This window comes from Alosa pseudoharengus, unplaced genomic scaffold, assembly GCF_046254945.1.
Source record: "Alosa pseudoharengus isolate Yale_2024_CS ecotype anadromous, Long Island Sound unplaced genomic scaffold, YU_APseudo_1.1 YU_APseudo_1.1_scf_21, whole genome shotgun sequence".
NCBI classification, from domain to species: domain Eukaryota; kingdom Metazoa; phylum Chordata; class Actinopteri; order Clupeiformes; family Clupeidae; genus Alosa; species Alosa pseudoharengus.
The window spans coordinates 23,119,354-23,133,304 of NW_027468674.1; the positions used below are offsets into that span (position 1 = coordinate 23,119,354).

At 43.3% G+C, this 13,951-nt stretch overlaps 1 long non-coding RNA gene across 1 annotated transcript; it reads left to right on the forward strand.

The window, feature by feature from the left end:
- Positions 1-212: 212 nt before the first annotated feature.
- On the forward strand, positions 213-7,521 carry LOC143138511 (uncharacterized). Its single transcript, XR_012990241.1, has 3 exons — positions 213-301; positions 416-665; positions 6,628-7,521. It is a non-coding gene; the product is annotated as an uncharacterized LOC143138511 (long non-coding RNA).
- Positions 7,522-13,951: the final 6,430 nt, after the last annotated feature.

The following is a 13,951-nucleotide window of genomic DNA, read 5'->3' on the forward strand; positions in this document are numbered from 1 at the left end:
CACACATTTCACTGTGGCCATGCTAGAACTCTCGGCGGTATCCCGTTGGTTAGCATTAGGGCAACATTTAACATGTTTTTCAAGGCATGTATTTCCCACCTGCACAACACACCTGTTTAGCGCCCCGCCTTGTTTGATGACGTCGTATACAACTTACACAGAAATCACCATAATACCTCCATGGAAATCACAGTCAGTGTCAGTGCCCATCTCAGAGAACAGGGCACACAGCAGTTGATCATAGGCTACTTCATATGTATTTCTTAGTTATCGGGTTAGATCATGAACTCATTTCTGGCACGTGAGTTGGTTAATTTTATACGTTTATGTGTTTTTTTATGAAGGTTTTTATGCATAAAGGCAAACGAGCACTGACACGTCCTATTCGCATATTTTGTTTCTGACCGTTTTACAGGTCACTTTAACACAATTAAACTTCAGCCCCGACAAAACAGGCTGTAGGTGAATAGCCAACAACTTCAACATGTAGGCTTAAAGTAACAGAAGGAGTTCAAACAGGAAAGTGTGGATGATAGCGCTGGTGCATCGATAGAGGGCGCCAGTTACCTTTCTAGGAAACCGACCGTTGCATTTGGAGAGTGCGCAGAACTCATGCAGCTGTACCACAGTACCATCGACAAGCTCACGCGCAGTTTACACAATGGGTAAGAGGCTTTAATTACAGCTTTCCGGGTCTCTAACTAATCATCAGTATTCCCAATGTAATACTAAGTCGCATTTTTCTTTCCATAACGGATATAAAGCCACCAAACATGGATTTGACTCTGATATGAGAATTATGCTACACCCTCTTATTAAATGTGCAACATATATCGATCTATGTTCATATTTATCTTATTATTGCAGTTTATTAAACTGAAACATTACCATTGACCACACCGTGGTGATAGTGCCATAGGAATGTGTGGTGCGCGCATCAGCCAAGTGTATACCCAGAAGTCGCATAGTAAGGCATATGAAATAATTAAGTCCTTGGGGAGTTTAAACTGCGAAATGACAAAGGTTCTCTGGAACTCGCTGGAGCCTACTGAAACCTCCCAAAAGATGCTCTTTTTTGCGTAGAAATTATGCTAGTGCTGTTTACGAGATGCTTGCGTTTCCCCTCACTCTCATTCCTCAAGCATGTGTTGGATAGGCTTTGCTGCCACTAAAACTATACTGGAAAGCAATATATTCTTCCAGTCTTATGGTGGTTTTGTGAGGTGTAATAAGCAATGACATTATTTACTCCATAAGACGCCCCGTCAGCAAAGCAAGTATCTGATAATGCAGAGGGCAGTCAAATGAAATACATCAGACCAGTTCCACAGTGTCAAATACAAATGTTCCCTTCTGAAAATGATGACTTAGTCTGAACCCAAAGATCAATCTTAGTCTGAAATAATAGCAGTGTTTGCACTATGGAAGTATAGGCCTATGATAGATTCATGAGACTGTTTAATCTAGAAATGGCCACTCTCTTTACCCACAGTGTGTTAAGCCTCTGGAATCTGTAAAGGGAATAGGTGAAGAGTTTTCATTTGGAGCCAAATTTGATCTGAGACCTCTCTTGGCTTTACTATAAAGGATTGCATAGTTATATATTTTATATAGTTATGTAAGACCACACTTTGTTCCCGTATACAATTTCCACATGAAATCACCCAGAGCAAAAACGGAAAGGATGAGGCAATGTAATTTCTATTGTCTTTTGATAAACATACTGTAGGCCAGTGATACATTTGTCTTCCTACAAGTTTCATTAATGTGGCATCAGAAATGTTTTGCACATGTAGCATAATGGACTGATCAAAATCACAACTGTGAACTTTGGGGCTGCTCACTGAGGGAAAGTCATAGGCATCCGTTGATTTCTTGAAGTCCCCATAAAGTCCTTTATTTGCTGCCTTTAGATTTTCATTAAGGGGGTTATAGAAAAGGTGAATTTACATTTAGTGTCTGAACAATGTTGGCTTGTCATGTCAAAGGTGCTCATGAATGGTGCTCATGAATCCCTTGACATCTTACTTTTCAGTAGTGGAAAGCAATTTGGTCCAAGGGGGGGATGTGGAGCAATTTTGAATGTACTTCCAGAGATGAATCTAAAGTTTAGTTGAGAACTACTTTTCAGTAACTTGTTTCATGGTTGAAATCACGTTAAACAATTCAGCTCAATGGGAGATGAAGATCTAGATCAATAATGCCCAGGGAGCTACTCTCATTAGAGTAAAGTTTCCCAGTGAGCCCTCAAACAGCCGCAGAGTTGAACATTAGATTTAACTTGACAAATGAGCACCACTTCCTATCTCCTCCTTCAACAAGCGCACACGCCCAGTGTGGATGTCAATTTGGAGCGGTTGGTCTGGCTTTCGCCGTTTCGGGGGTGTCAGATCTCGGCGCTTGGAGCCGAGGCTCCTTTCCGAGGATGCTGTCTTTCTTCCCAATCCTTGATTTCCCAATGGAGCCGCAGCCTTGACACGCATGAGCTTCCTGGAGCATTTAAGCAGACGTCTTACCCTGTTATCAAAGACAGTTCCTCCTCGTGGTCTCTCCCCTCCACCGCCCCCCCCCCCAAAGTACACTTAGCTGCACATAGCAGACACGCTGCCTTCACATATCTCCCTGTCTGCGTGGTGGCAGATCACCAACTCATCCACGACCTCTTGGGGAATGTTGTACAGTAGATGATATTAGAAGTGGCTACAGAATGAGGTTTTCCCCCCCAGGGCAGATGTCGGCGTTTTCTCGCGGCAACCGAACAAAATGTGTTTTGCGTCTCCCATTAAGGACAGTTTAAAACTGCTGTGGGGTATAATTTGGAGAGGCGAAACTGAGACTTCTGATGTGGGGAGTTAAGAGAGGGTGAGTGGTGGGTGAGGGGGAGAAGAGAACGGGGAGCAGGAGAATATCTACAGGTGCCGCCTGTCAAATGAGAGGGCAGCTCTTGTCGTAGTCTTTCGACTCAGTAGCCACAAGTCCTTAGGGTCACATATTTATAGACAGTGACCACAGCCACAATCTCTCTTTGTCTCTCTCTCTCTCTCTCTCTCTCTCTCTCTCTCTCTCTCTCTTTACCCTCTTTACCCCCCCCCCCCACACACACACACACACAATCCCCTCTCTCCTGCTCTAGCTCAGATGAAACTGAAAAAAAGAAGCTGGTGAAAGGTTCATTCTTCCCTTCCACTCCCTGCATCCCATGTCATCTGCTTTGGTCAAATAAATCAGTGCAGAAAGGCAGCGGGGAGGCACAGGGTGTGATGCTTATTCCCCATCCATCACTCTCAAGGTCAACTCAACAAATAGAGGGGACCACACAAGCCTGACTGGAGAGCATGTTTGTGGCACTTCTGTGTGTGTGTGTGTGTGTGTGTGTGGGTGGGTGGGTTTATGTGTGTGTGTATGTGTTTGTACTCTGTATTTATTGACCATGTCTCTCCATACAAGACATCTCACACACAGTGGCACATGGTGCGTGTCCTTCTAGTGGACACTATCCATCTTCTGAGACCCTCCACCACCACCACCACCACCATCACCCTCATATCAACACCCATTCATAACTGGGAAAGCTCGCTCAGCAGCAAGGTCAGGACCACTTGACCATTGAACACGCGGCACACACACACACACACATGGTCTTGTGTTGAATGCACCACACCCACGCAGGAGGGTCCTTTTCAACCCAAACACACACAGGTGGCTGCCTGATTACCGGCGCATGATAAATAGGGCCGAAGGAGCCCCAGAGGCAACAGGGAAATGGAGGAAAAAAGCTTCTTATCTTGCCGTGCAGATACATGCGTAGATTTTCCCTTTTTAATCTGGGGGCTCACAGTCCCACGCAAGGAAAAAGAAGGGTTTGATTCATCGTGTCCTTGAATTATTTCGACTCGGCTCACCTCTTTCCAGACCGGCCTTTCTTAAAAAGAGGACGCCTTCTGGAACTGACTTGTTTCTGACGCCACCCCTTATGGCTGGACTGAAAACCCAGCTTGGATTTAGATGACAGCTGTGGAGGGCTAACTCCGTCCTCCCCTGTCAGCTTTCTCGAGGATACAGAAGATATGAACAATATCCCGTTCCTTCGCTCCATTCAAGCTTCACCTGCTTGGCGGCTGCAAGAGGCCGACCAAGGAGCATTTTCAATGTCGTCTCCGACAGCAAATGGGAGAGAGATTGGAAAAGGTGTTGAAGCCACACTCCATTCAATGTCTCAGAGCCGCATGGGCCAAGGTCTTACAGCCGAGGTGCATGGCATCTGCTGCTGCTGTTCAGACTGTTGTCACGCATGCTGTTCCAATCGTTGCCTTTTGAAGCCTAAATTATAATGCAGCCCCATAATCCAAAAATAATTAGCGACTTCCTTGGCATGAGCCAATTCATTGAATTGTATCACTAATAGGGAAACATAAATGGATTGGGCAGCGAAGCATAAACGGCCCACAACAGAAGTAATTCTTATTCACAGGCCATGCTGCTAATCAGGAAATAAATAAATGCTATAAATCTTTTCTCCTAGGAGGCATTCATTATGAATTTTGTCGAATGAGAATGCCATTGATAACCCCTGCCCCAGCTAAAGACAGGAGGAGAAGGGAAAGTAATAACTAAGTGATAAGACAGTATGCATAGTTAGAATTTTCACATCACATCCTGAGAATGTTTTTCATTCTCCCAACGTAGTTGTGAGAATGTACGTGTAGGAATGCATGCAAATACAGGTGCCATAGGAGACACAGCGCTCGAGTCCAAATGTGTTTTTGTTGAAAAGAGACCGCTTGTTATAAGAGATCATCAAAGCGATACAATAGCTCTCAGCCATCCAACACAATGTAGTATGCCAGATATGCAGGCTATAAGTGATATTTAATCATCATGTCTGCAAGCGTGTGATGGGGGCGGGGGGTTGATGTGTGAGGCAGGTTGGCCAGTCTGTTTTACAAAAGAATCAGGCATGTTCTGTTCTCCTTTTTTTTTGCGCAAAATGCCAAATTCCACTACAGTATCAGTTTTGTGGGGTTTTTTTTCCCACCTTCGTTTTTGTTTTGTTTCTTTGTTTGTTTCTTTGTTTGTTTTCCTGGCTGCTCCAAGAGATCTTTTATGAGTCTGGGCTCCCAGGAACACCCCGCGCCTGTGGGCAGCAATAAAGAAGAATCCACCATATTTGTATGAAGAGAGGTGAGGGTGTGTGTGTGTGTGTGTGTGTGGGGGGGGGGGGGGCAGTGAGACAGCTTGGTACCTTTTTTCATGCTAAACTGCCAAAGTACTTTGGCACAGAGAGAGAGAGAGAGAGAAAAAAGCTTAAGTTCCTTTGTTTGATTCAAGATTTCTGAGAGCTGAGAAAAAAGTGATACAGTGATCTTTTGTGAGTCATGTTTCGATAAGTGGATGCGTGATAAATACTGTGACTTGGCCTTACTTTTCCCCAACTCGACTGCTTCAGAGACTTTATAACCATTTAACTGAAATATTGCTGGACTTAATCATAGCTTGGACTGTTATTTTAAAAGTAAAGTGACTATAGCAGATGCTTTTATCCAAAGGAATGTTACATAATGAAGAATTTTAATATAAGACAGCATAATATTTGCTTTGGAAAAAGGATTCAATGCATTTTATTCTTACCACACATATATGATGAGAAGCATTCTATATAACATTGAATAATTGGAGTAATCCATGCATTCTAGCACTGTTGATATTTGATGTGAATTAATCAACCACTATAGAGCCCAAAAATACAGTATGTGGGGTAATCAGATAGAAACCTCAAGCAGCGTTAGCTCCAGCCAGGTTCATGAGAAAGACTGTAGCACCAGGTCTCCAAGGCAACCAGTAAGTGCTTGTGATGGATGCTGGTTCTCAGCATTAGGCTCCATCTATGGAGAATGAGTCACTCACCACTGAACTCTGGCTGACCATTACCAGGGAGTCCCCTCAGTGCTCATAGTCTTGGTCTCTCTGAGGTCAATATGTTTGCTGTTGGCGACTGGACTGCACCACAATGAGTGTTCACTGATGCCAGTGTTTTCTAGATCAACCTTTAGCATTCAAAACAGAGTTTCACATATTAGCTATGGACATATCAATCATGTGCTCATTACTTTTCAATAATGATTTCTATTTTTCCTTCAAATAGTATTTGCCCAGCTAAAGACACACACACACACACACACACACACACACCACCACCACCACTGATGCCAATGTTTTCTAGATCAACCTTTAGCATTCAAAACACTGACAAGAGTTTCACATATTAGCTATGGACATATGAATCCTGTGCTCATTACTTTTCAGTAATGATTTCTATTTTTCCTTCAAATAGTCTTTGCCCAGCTAAAGACACACTCTCTCTCACACACACACACACACACACACACATACACACACACACACACAACCACCACCACCATCATCACTACCCATTCCATACTCATTGGAAATGAATTAGTAAGCAATTTAACATCCATTTGATTCTGTTATTGTGATAATCCTGTGGGGATTCTGCCGTAAAAGCAGCTGAATTATAGGCGGATAATTCTATAGGTTCCCTTCTCCTCTGGCCTGTGCTATTCTTGCATTCAGTAATCCTCTCATTCTGTGCCACCACCACCACCACAGGGAGAAGAAGAAGATGAAGAAGAAGAACCAAGGCTTTCGCCTCACGTGTAGAAGCACCATCTCTGAATATCAAGATTGAATTCAAATTAGCGGATACTTCTTGGAGGCATGCCTGTTTTGCATTTTCAAGACCCTCTCCAGCAATAATTACCCTACACATTACTTTAATGGCTTCACGTCCTTGTAATGCTTTCTTTAAATTAAGGTTAATTCCCGTGCTCAAAAATTTTCCATCTTTATAAGCAAATTAATTTGTGCAGAATTAAGACTTCCTGTGTAAATTACGCTCTGCCATTCACCGCGACGCCTTTAGAGAAAGAGAGAGGTGATTCCATTTCGAATGGAGAGGCTCTCGACTGCATCCGATGATCCATTACTCCATGCGGTGAGTCAAGGACACATTGTGTGAGGCCCTTGTGACAAGCAAGGCGGAAAGCAGCCGTGATGAGATTTCTCCAAGCTGTAATAGGAGACCTCACTGTCACCGGTAGGCAGATAACTATAAACATGCCTTACCTCTAGGGGTGGCAAGCCAGGCTCTCAGACACATAAAAAAGAAAACAGCAGGGGGGGGGGGGGGTTTGCAAGATGAGGTTCATTCACATTCAAGTGGAAATGCCACTATTCATGTGCATTTTTAGATTTGAAGACTGCGGCTGACATGTTCTATACAAGGCTTCTTGTCAGACTAAAAATCGTACAATATTCACCTGTATATGACAGTTGTGTCACGGCAACTTCCATCCAGAAGTACCACAAAATGATCTCACTTTCTCAATTTAATTCCATATACTTTCTCATTGAATGTAAGCTATGTAATAACAGAAGCTGCGAGGAAATATCTATTTTGTAAGTTACATATTTAATGTCCTATATCTAAACAATTAAACACTTCTTGTATTTGTGTGGTCTGTGAGCTGGGGGATTATATTACAGGGCATATGAGTCATTAAATAAAGAAGGCAATGAGGCTGAAAAACAACATGGCCGCTGTTAACCTCGAGCGCTGACGGACAAGTTACTGCCTGCACTCCTATGAAAAGGATAGAGCAATTGCCATCTTCATCGTTAGCTGCCTTGCCATGTTAAATACGGAAATCTTGAATACAGCCCCCAACCTAACATGACACATCAAAGAAAAACAAACAAACAATTCTTTTGTTTGACTTTTTTTCTGCATTGTATGCTTGTCATCATGACAAATGCCTACCAGCTAATAATATGAAGACATTCTATTGATTCAGTAAAGGCACGTCTCTTATCTCATTTCACTGCATGGGAACAATAAATAAACTGCTGTCAACCGCATTAAAGGATGGTAAGTGGCAAAAACAGAGCCATTTACAACCATCGATTCACCCACAGACAGGATTATATAGCACTTAGCTTGCTGGTCAGGTTTGGGGAAAATTCCATTGCTGTGTAGCTGGGTTATTGAGGCGATTCCATTTTGGCCTTCATGAAAGGGCATAGTGAGACTGGAATATTGATGGCGCCATAGAGTGCCATTCATAGCGCCGGCCCAAAAGGTCCAGCAGCCCTTGTTCTCAAGCCTCTCTCTAGGTGTTTTGTCACTCACATTCTCCTGTCAAGTGTGCACCGCTCGCTGGGGAGAAGGCATACAGTCTGGCTTTAACCTTCTCTCAATCCTTCAAAAGTCGTTGTGTTCTTTCACATGAAATTGGGGTACGTTCAAACCTCACAACTTTTTATTTTTATTGACGTACAAGAGAAAAACAGGAGACAACTATTGAGAAAAATAAGTGTAACGTGCCAGATTTGACACCACCTCAACACGTTTCCTAGACAACAAACAAATGTCAATAAAGAGGGTGGGCTGCTTCATTTTTACTTAAGAACCACAGGAAAACACAAACTGACAGTTTGCCACTAAGCCTATGTGGGTACACAATCTGTTTCAGCTGAAGTCATATACCTCCCCACAAATAACCCATCAGGATTAGTAGCAGGGTTTTCATCTAAGCACTTTAGAGACTAACATGCCATTGAATCTGAACTACAATATGGTGCTAAATCACTTGATTAGCCTCCCCTCAGGCATGCGGTCTGCCACCCAGCATAAGTTAAAGGGGCTACGCTCGTTGGCCATTTCGTACCAACAAACATTAAGGCAGGGCTAGAGAGAGAGAGAGAGAGAAGAAAGAAGGAAAGAAAGAAAGAAAAGGGGCTTTCACTTTGCCTCAGTCACCACACTTTTTGGCTGGCAGCGAGATCAAGGCAGGTCCAGATTTACGAGCACAGCGAAGGAATGGATGGCTAATTCAATCAAGTCTATTATTCCCCGGGCTGAGGCAACGCTGAGGCACTGTTATCTGCAACGCAGCGCAGGCGTTTTGATGCATTGCCTCTCCTCAGAACGCCATCCACTCCCCTGAAATCAAAGCCTCCCTGCCACCCCCGCCCCGCCCGCACACACACACACACACACACACACACACACACACACTTCAAGAGGTGGTCGGTGGAATACATCAGCATACAGGCAGGCGGAAGACGGGTTTGTGGGGTGTGGGTGCCTGGGGAGGGGGAGACAACATTCCGGTCGCCAGGAACTGACAGAATTCCCGGCATTCCGGCGCAGTGAGATTTACCGCTGTGTGGCCACTTGCCGCTGGTGGGCACGTGCCAGCCAATCACCTTGGGATGCAGGAAGGCTCAGGTAACAAGCCTTTATTGTAAAGAGTTAATTAGGGTCATTGAGGCGGATAAGGTCAGCCTCTGGGGAGGACAGGATGTTTCCCGGAGACATTTGTGTGACCTGACATTTTTACACAGCTCATTTCATGAGATTGGTCCTTAGCAATGCGAGAGAAAACTGAAAATATTGTCTTCTTACCAATTGTCACCAAATCAACACTTATCTGATATTTCTCAACAATTTGGTGTGCCATTCCAGACTAAGATGTGAACACAAATGCTTCCAAACACCATATTATTGAGTTTCCACACTAACTGTCAAAAATAAGAACCGCTTAATTACCCAGAATTCTAGAGGGCTGTTGCACGGAGCCTAGCTGAGCTCTGATACAGTCACTCTGTGTTTCCTCTTCTAAAGGGTATGACTCACTCCTGCTCTTGTTAAGCAGAAAGACACCAGGCCATAGAATTTCATGTTCCAGAAAGGAAAGGAAAATTGCCTTTCTAGTGAGGGCTCCTAATGAGAAGGACTTGTGCAGGAGCAAGAAACGAGGTTCCCTGCTCCACTTAAGGGCTGTGCTAATCACTTCTAAGATATAGAGGAGGATTCTCTGAATCAAGCACTGTTGATTACTGTAATCATCGACTGAATCGCGAACATAAGGTGCTGTCAGAGAGATGAAGGAGGATGAAGAGTGGAAAAAAGGAGAAAGATTCTGTCAACAAGCCCCCTACATCTGGGGGGGGGGGGGGCATTTAAAAAAAATCTTCTGCAGATCTGGGAGACATTTAATTTACACCATGAATTACTAGTCACCATACTCACACCTCATACCAACAAATGTCAGACACGGTGAAACTTTTCCCGCGAACAATGAAAAAGGACGCTGATGTGTGTGGCTCATTTTCTAGACATCAATTGGCTTGCCTTTCAAGGCATCAGCAGGTTGTCTGACAATGTACGAAAAGAACGATGAGTTTTTGTGGAGTTGGCAGTAAGATGGAATGGACTCCTGTCTCCCTTCTCTGCTCTCTTCCAAAATGGAGCTTGATTTAGGGCAGTGAGTCATCTGCACTACCCCTCACAGGACAAACGGCCATTGTGAAAGCTTGAGAATTGGGAAGAGAATGGGGAATGATGACTTTGCTAAGGAGCCTGCTGTGTGCCACCCGTCTGTATTATCTCACGGAAGAGTTCAGTTTTCGTCTGTGCCCTCCTCCTCCTCCCCCCCTTCCTCCATCCACCCCTACAGGCCCTCCATCTTTCAAAGAGGAGGAGGGTTCGTTCATTCGGCACTCTGATTATGTCACTTCTCAAAATTGTGAGTCAGCAAGGTCAAGGGGCCGGGTAGCAGCGGGGTGCACGGTGCCGGGGCCAGATAATTTATTCTGGACTTGATAATCACAAGGATTTTGGAAATTGCCTTCAATATGACCCCCGAGAGATGAGGAAAAGCTGACTTAATAATTTAGCAGGTGCCATTAATACGAATCAGGAAATAAATGTATGATGAGCTGGATGAAAATATCACCTGAAATGAACACACACACACACATACGCACACACACACACACACACGAACACACACACGAACACACACACATACACACACACACACACACACACAGGTCTTAAGTGAGCCATTTGTTTTCTCAAAAGTATTTTGAATATGAAATGCAGTTCCATGAAGTCAAATCATCAGTCGTCATCCAAATACAGATTCTCCGTGCAACTCTGAGGCTTGTGTCATGGGGTTTAAGTACCATGTTTGTAGAGTATTTTGTATTCCTCCTCACTGCAACATATGGAAACATATGTTGCGAATGGTAATCATGCTTAATCTTTTTAAAGCCTCTATGTATACATTAGCATCATCATCCATGTAGTGTTGTGTATTATGTTGTCGCACTTCTACTGTGTCCTGATTTGACCGCTAAAGTCTTCAGTCTTCCCTATCATCCAGGTAAGAAAAGCGATCATCAATTCATTTTTGTTTTAATGATTCTCTTTGTAATACGAGTGTGAGAGTCGTGACACGTTTTCCCCTCAGCAGCTGCTGGAACAGATGCAACAAGCCTCTCACTGGAAGGGGGGTGGGGGAAGGGTGGAACTCAAGGTGTTCTTGGCAGTTCAATATGTCAGCCCTCAAGCATCATCCTGATAGCGAACGGCTACATCCAGATAGCGAATGGCTTAGCACGCTAACCTTGCAGCCAGCATACAAACACTCAAACCATCCCACAAGTCGGTCTGGTGCATAAACTCACACCGCAGGAAAGGATTTGATCATGTGTGTGTGTGTGTGTGTGTGTGTGTTTTGTAACTCTTTTCTCAGTGACATAATTCAAAATATGGCTGACTGTCTATAGTGTTTGTTCGGCTAACTATCCTGTCACCGGAAGTGTCCCCCTATTGTCTTAAATCCAATCAGTGATATCAGCATAAATAAACACATCCCTTCTATATGGAAATCAATTCATAATGTGCTGTGTATGTCAAAGGCTCAGACCAGCCTCCATTATCAACGGCTATTGCCTGTTTTCTTATTCACCTTTCCATCCCCCACCCACCCAACCCTTTGAGCATTGATTTTTATTTTGGCAGAGTGAGTTCCATTAGAGTGCCATCTCTGCCAGCTGTTACATCAAAAAAGTCGCAGTCTCCTGCTGCTCGACACACCTTGACATCCCATCAGTGAAGCCGAGCCAAACCAACTCACCTTCCAGCTTTGTCACTATAGTCACTGTCTGTTACTATGGCAGCCATGCTTGCATCTTCACCTTGTAGAATGCAAGGCGGGGTTGCTTGTGTCATGTCATCATCATGGTCTCATTTATTACCATTTCGAGAGAAGTGATGGGTTGGGGAGATAAACGTGTCATTGCTGTGACTGAAGTGTTTTTTGTTGATCCAATAGTCAGATGTAGATAACGGATGGCACACTGTTCAAGTGATGCTTTCACCCAGTTAATCGGATAAAGCCATGGCAACTGCCCAGTCCAAAACATAAATTTCAGCTAGGATAAATTCGTAATTCATATTATAGCTGCTGTAAGCACTTTTTACAGACTCAAGCTAAACCTTGTTTACAATCCAATATGTGATCTGTGTAAGAATAAGCTTCTGGCCTGTCATTAATGTCCAGGAGCAGAGCTGAGAAAAACTTTCAAAGAGATGATCATCTCTGTCCAGCCTTGGTTTATTCTGCATTCATTACAACTGTGCCAGCACAGCAGGGGCTGCTCTATGGGAGTTAATGTGAGACAATTACCCACAGTGCCTTTAATCCACTGTATGTAATATATACCGTAATTGTGTTATGACTGTGTTGTGAGATACAATTTACTCAAACCTCTCAAAATTACATCAAGTGTGAGAGGATTACTGAACATAATCCTGTTGATACATTTGCAGTTGACTGTAGTAGCCTTTGAAGCCGGTAACCATATTTCCTTTACGGTCAACAACAACATTACGGGAACTGTAAAGACATAATATACTCATGCTAGTCTCTTTCAACTCACTAAAGGAATAAAACAACTAACCACAGCTGTTCTAAAGGTGTGCAGTCGTAAAATGGACAATAGAGTAGTAGACTACATCCTTTTATCACTAAAAAATCTGCAGTTCAAGCGATTTTTATAGATGCTATCAATGTTAGCATACAGAGATGATAAATATGATACGGAATTGAATTGCAGTGGTGGCCCACAACGTCATGGCATTGGCAAAATACTGTTATTGCTGAGGTTGCTCATGGAGATACATGTATAACAAAATCTGCTGAAACCTGCTTGCCAAAGTAGGAAAACAGCTACCGGTACCCTTTTTAGTAAAGTTTGCTCTTGCAATCCCATGTTCTTTAGTATTTTTGTCCATATACAGTAGCTCTACTCTAAGCTATCCTTGTGGTACTTAAGTCAGGCATTTGACATGTTGTCTTGATGTAACTTTGAGTTATATGTAATATGCATTCCAAGGCACAGAAAAGTCATGAGAGGTCCTGGGTCCCATAATTATTTCATGTTTAACCTCACCTTGACTTTTGACTGTGAGGGTAGGATGAATATTCAGTCAGACTCAAAGAGTATCATCTGTAAAATGTAATTGTGATGTACATATGATTTCACTCAGGAAACCAGGTGCGAAGGCTACATGTACATTAGGCTCATTGCATATTGAAAGCACCTTGGCTACAGCCACTTTGCCCTGACATCCCTGAAATGTCCAAGTGATGTTCTGTCTTCCTCTGTCCCTCTGATGGTCTGTCTTCTTTAGTGCTCAATGTCCGAATTGTGCCAAAAAGTTATCCATCATGCTTGTAGCCACTGGTATGATAGATTTATATGTGCCCTCTTTGAAACAGGTACTCCAGCAATGCCCTTGAACACTTGAGCAAATAAATAGAACCATGTACCAATCTGGAGGTATTTCTCTCTCTCTCTCTCTCTCTCTCTCTCTCTCTCTCTCTCTCTCCTGGAAATGTCTGTCATTCATTTTACTGCATCGTGTCAGTGCATAAAAGACACGGACAAAGACATCATTTCACTTTTTCAGGGGAAAAAACAAAAAGCACATAAAAAGCAATATAAAATGTCATATTTGTGTTGATTATTGCAATTGTTGGCACATCATGATTTGTCAGGATAGAGCGAGCAGCACACA